Source organism: Amblyomma maculatum, chromosome 8 (assembly GCF_055883805.1).
Source record: "Amblyomma maculatum isolate TAMU_Amacu chromosome 8, ASM5588380v1, whole genome shotgun sequence".
In the NCBI taxonomy this organism is placed as follows: domain Eukaryota; kingdom Metazoa; phylum Arthropoda; class Arachnida; order Ixodida; family Ixodidae; genus Amblyomma; species Amblyomma maculatum.
Window position 1 is genome coordinate 18,558,511 of NC_139351.1, and position 5,704 is coordinate 18,564,214.

The 5,704-nt window shown below is 42.7% G+C and overlaps 1 non-coding gene across 1 annotated transcript; it reads left to right on the forward strand.

Annotated features, from left to right (window-relative positions):
- Nucleotides 1-4,876: 4,876 nt before the first annotated feature.
- Nucleotides 4,877-5,175, forward strand: LOC146180649 (signal recognition particle RNA). The gene has a single exon (XR_014700473.1).
- Nucleotides 5,176-5,704: the final 529 nt, after the last annotated feature.

The following is a 5,704-nucleotide window of genomic DNA, read 5'->3' on the forward strand; positions in this document are numbered from 1 at the left end:
ATGTGACATCATTGGCAGACGGGTGCTGATAATTTACAACTGCTTCACAATATTAAAACCAAACCCCCTTTTAAACATCATTTTGCTACTCGGTCGCAAGAAATACACGTGGCTTGCGCAAGCAACAGACATTGTTTTTGAATACCAATGTTGTTGACGGTGCCTTCGTTGAGTTACTGAACCGATGGGATAGGGTGGCTGCCTCGAATGACTACACGTTCGCAATGCAGAATCAGCGGAAGTGCTCGCGACGCAGCACGCAACGTGGCAGCTATGCGGGCTAGGTCATCCGTGGAGAAAATCTATGGCGTTGAGCTTGGCCAGAGCAGGGTTGGACTTGTTCGTTATCATGGGTGCCTGCGAAACGAAGAAAAAATTACAGGGTTGTCGCGGGGCGCCGCACTTATTCTTTTTGCTTTTTTCCTAAGTTGTGTTGCTCAAAATAAACAGCTTTTCCAAGAACGAGGCTCTCAGGTATCCAATCGGAGTCACCAGTGACCCTTTAGATACTGTTCAGTGCTGCGAAAAGGCTTAATCGATCAAGTAATTACTCTGATTTATGGGGTTTAACGTCCCAAAGCTACTCACGCTAGGAGACAAGCCGTTGCAGATGGCTCCGGAGATTTGGAATGCCTGGGTTCTTTAACGTGCACTGATATCGCACAGGACAGATTAGCCTTTTTTTTCGCCTCCATCGAAAAGCATCTACCTCGGCTGAGATTAGATCTTGCGTCCTTGGGTACGCAGAGGCGAGTGCCCTAATCATTGCGCCTCCTGAGTGAGGTTATCGATCATGTAATGTAGAGAGTCGCTCACGCTTATTCAGAATGCTCCAGGTGTGCGCCAACTATTCCAACCTTGACGCAACTGCTGCATATGGAGCAATGTGCTTCTGGATGTGCGGGTCAAATTACTTTGCCGCTGCGCCACAAAGCAACTGTAATCTTTTAAACACGGTATATGCTTCGAACGTTTCTTCGCAAAGCGGCACTCGACAGCTCTTCACAAGTGTGGTAGATATTTTAGACGTGAGCATCTAAATATTTGCTCAACTGAAGTTGATAGATTTCCTTCTACTCTTCTCGTTGACAGTAAATGAGATGACCATGCTGCACAATGGATGGCGCGTCGCGAGTTTAAACACGTGCGTGTGATAGGGTTCTTTTTTTACATGTGTTTTCATATTTTTCTCAACATCAAATTTGACTATGCGCATGTGCGTCCACCAAGTGTATGTATATATATGGTCTCCCGTTATTTCTTCTTTAAATCAGTTGTAAGTTCAGCGCCGTTGTTGTTCTCTTCTCCTCTTTGTCTCTTTCTTGTTGCGCTCTTATGCTGCTGTTCGTAATGGCTCACCAACTCGCCCAATCAACCGCTCTTCTATACTGCTAATGAAGCCAGCTTAAAAATGTTTGTATTGCGAAGAGGAATGAGCGGCTACCTGATGCTCATGAGCGTTTTAAAAGTTAAGTAAATAACTTTTCATGGTCCCTTTCAGAGCATCATCTGTCATATGCACACAATCATTGCGTGATAGGTTTCATTTTAATTTCAAGTAATATTCTCTCTTATTACGGAATTTTCTGCATCACAAATGAATATATTTAAAGCACGCTGCGAAATCATTATTGACAAAAAGCAGAGTCACATTCTTTTTGACAATGACAGACGTCAAAGCATGTGTAGGAATATCAAGGTAAGCTTCCTAAACGGAAGATCTGGTACATTCCTGACACACATCTAATTAGATTTAGATTCAAAACTCACGAAAGGCATACGTGATGATGTTTAGCGGCTACTGAAATTTTCATTGAAGAAAATATTATAGGCAGATGCTCCGTGTGGCGTTAGCTTCTGCAACAACACGGCCTGCTTGATTATCAATTCTTCTTATTGGTAAATCAGCGACTTAGCGCATAGCAAATACTCACGGAATACACCGAAGCATGTAAAAAAGTAAATGAATTTATATTTTGTGCAGCTCGGAAAGTAGTAAAATATTAAGCAAGTAAGCCATTTTGCTCACGATCTCCCAGAGCCTTGCTAAAATGTTTTCTCGGGGGATGAGTTATTTTCAACAACATACACCTAGCCACAGCGCACTGTGTCAAATATTATAATTAAAATTATTACAATTGCAGTACAACCGTTTATTAAACTAAGATAGGGCTTAGTTTTAAAAAGAAGATCTGATTCTCCAAAGTTCTCCAGCGTAATTCGTTTCATCGGAATTTCGTGCAGAAAACTGAAACTGGGCGCTTTAGACTGACAGACAACTTGGTAGAAAAGTCAAGTACCCATTTATTGGGAAAATAAAGGTGGGACTAAGGAAAGTGATCAGAAAAGGGGCGACAGTTCCGGGCAGTATGGGCTCAAGGAAGCAGTGATCTGTAAGGTATGCATTCCAGAGGAGCTAAATGGGCCAAACAAATAAGTAATATGTGATTTGATATTCTGATTTCGCCGCTCAAGCGACAGATTTGCCTAATTTGTGCAAACAATTTTGGAAATTCGGTATTTGTTGGGAGAGGTATCGTTTTGAAGCTTCCTCTACTCCATCTGTTGCTCTTTGTTTACTGCGTTCCGCGAAGGTGGCACCGAGGGGACAGGCAGTCCGAACGGCTACAGGCACAAGGCGACATCGACGGTTCATCTGGCTCATACAGATGCCTTGTTTTTAGGCAAGGTTTTTACTCAGCCATGACAGTTCAGATGAAACTCGCAAAAACTTCAAGCATACTGATAGCATAAATGTCTGACAATGCGACTAAATTGCGTTACCTGCTTGCCGTTGTGCAGTATAATATTCTCTATATTCCACTGTCACGAGCAAAAATACCGTTGGAAAGCGCAGCGCACTGCTAAATAGTCGATAAGCACATCGTCACACAGCATAGGATGACAGCATAAAAGGGAATCAAACTCAACTTTGTCAGTAGGCCGTCTCCCTGTCTGTTCACTTTTATTCTATCGTGCCAGAGATTTCTTAGAAATAATGACCGGCAGAGAGAGATGAGCACAAGTTTTTTGCCAATGAACGGCTGAGCAAACGAATAAACATGACAGCACAGAAAAGCCTTGCACATTGAACTGGGCATCGTTTGCGGTGCCACCCGTCATCATCGAATGTTGCAATGCCTTTTCTTGCATTGAGGGGCCAAAGCTAAAACATTCGGCTTTGTTTCAGTTGCGTAGTATCCCAGTTAGATCATTACAATGTGATTGCAACATAAGACATCCTGCAAAACACTAGAATGCGTCTCCTATTTTTGCAATCGTTCCCGAGTTGCTTTGTACTGAAACGAAACAAAATCTCTCACAGGTGACTGTTAATGAAGAAGAGAGAAACTGCATCTCATGAGCAATCAGCAGCTAACAAGTCATTTTCAGTTCCTTTATTGCTTTTATTTGGGCAGAAGATATGGAATGAAAAGGATAACTGCACCGAATTTAGTTCATAACACCTTGGGAACAAAGACAAAAAAAAAAAAAAACAGACTCCTGCAAGTGTTTTGTCTTATATTTTCATATTTCTATCCCTATAATGCTCTAACTGGGATACTACCAAGCTGAAATAAAGACAAGTATTTAAAATGCCCAATAAGGAAATTTTGTATTTGAAATGTAAAAGAGGGACGACCTTAACGTTTTCCTCTGGCACGCCATTCCACTGAAGCATGGTGCAAAGAAAGGAGCTTCACTTAAGCACATTTCACCTTCGAGCGCATTGATAATCTTATTTGGTATGGTCTGTGTAGTGCAGGTAAAAATATCCTTCTTAATCATGGCACTGTTTTTGCGTCTGCTGCGGTTTATAGCAAAATTGTACGCTTTGCGTTCATAACTGTACACTGACAAGAGCTCTATTTATTATTTCAATGTTTCTTTACCTTGTGTTTAAATTCACATGACTTGTGTTTTTTATATATGCCTGACTACTGTGGTGCTGCCAAAGTGGGGGCCCGTGGCTCTGTCAAGCTGTCAAACGGCAGTTTTACCCCGGGCTCCCGCCATCATTTGTACCAGGATGGCAAATAAATTGAATTGAATTGAATTATCTGCATTTGCACAGTATTTCTTCCTTAGGGGAATTCGGTCTGCTCAACTATAACAATTTTTGCACATAATGTATTAGTAGGCGAGCATCAAGGCTATATAATAACTTGTGGGAACTTAGAAAAATGAGAAAAATAATCGCAATTCATTTTATTTATGTAAGGCGATAATACTTTGGAAACACCCCTAACCCAAATAACCTGAGAAGCAGAAAAGGCCCATTCTCTTAATCGAACTTGGGTGATTTATAATAATGTAAATTCCTTGCAGATTATCGAGCCGTGCTCTATTTCATGCATATCGAAATAGTGAAACTGCGGTCTCGTTAAGAAACTTCTTTCCACCGAGTATGATTTAGGATTTGCATACGCACGTTCAACAATGTTCGCTTGCATAATTTTGAACAAAGTGCAAACGGTCTAGAGGATCGACTGTCTGAGATGTTAAGTAAGGCAGATTTTATAATGTGCTAAGGCCATTCAAAATATCGCGCTCTTTGCATCGGCCTTCCATCTTTCGAACGGGTATCGAAGCTCCGGTTTAAGACCGAGGTTGGCGCCACCGAGCGAATGAGAGAAGAGGGTAGGTCGCTGCGCTTAGCGCGGCATCTGTTGAGCTCAAAACAAAACCAGATCGGAAGCGTGTATTTTAGCACTATGAAATTTCAGCTCTCGACCAGAAATGATCCCAGAAATATCTTCATGAGATCATGAAAAGATATCTACACCCCGTAAAGCATCCAGTAAAAAAAGAATTGTAATTACGAGGGAATTAGACTATGGTGGATATAAAAACCGGCCGCATTGATCGCGTCTCCGCCGGGGGTAGTGGCGTGCCCCTGTAATCCAGTTGCTTGGAGGCTGGCGTTAGAGGACGGGTTGAGGCTCGGAGGTCTGCCCCACGTCTGCCCATGTTAATCGGGTGTCCGCGCTAAGCTGGGCGCCGATATGGTGGCCCCGGGGGTGCTCGGTGGCGACCAGGTCGCCTAAGGAGGAGCGAACCGGCCCAGGGCGGAAACGCAGCAGGCAAAAGCTCCCGCGCTCTGCAGTAGCGGGATCGCACCTGTGAATGTGCGGCGTGGGGTAGCCCAGACAATACACTCGGACCTAGCGCCTTTTTTTTTTTAATGTAGCCATATGAATTGCACAAAGGGCTACTGAATATTTTCCCCATCTGTCGGTACTTTATGTCGCATGCTTTCAAAAGGGCATTGGCACTAAGGCGTTCAAGCAAGCTCTACGCGCTTGAATTTCATTTTGATTTCCGCTGCCACATTTTTTTTTTTTTTTTGCAGCGTCCACGGGTAGCGGCGTTGCCCTCTGATGCTTGGAAAATCATGTTTATGAGAAGGTATCACCAGAATTAGTGTATTCTAGCGTTACAGTGGCATGCAAATCCATGAGGTTTTTTTCCATGAATTTGCGCAAATTATCTCATGGAATCGGAAATCTCCACACACACACAAAAATTACTTGAGGCCCTGTAGTCTGATTTTCGAAGTCTTAAAATCTATAAGGACATCTATTTATTCGTTAGGATCTCCTATATTACCTAACCTTAAGTGAAGTCGTTGACACAATAGCTTGGGAAATGCGCGTGAAGTTTGCCTCTTTAATAAATATTCGCGGATAAATATTATTGATTC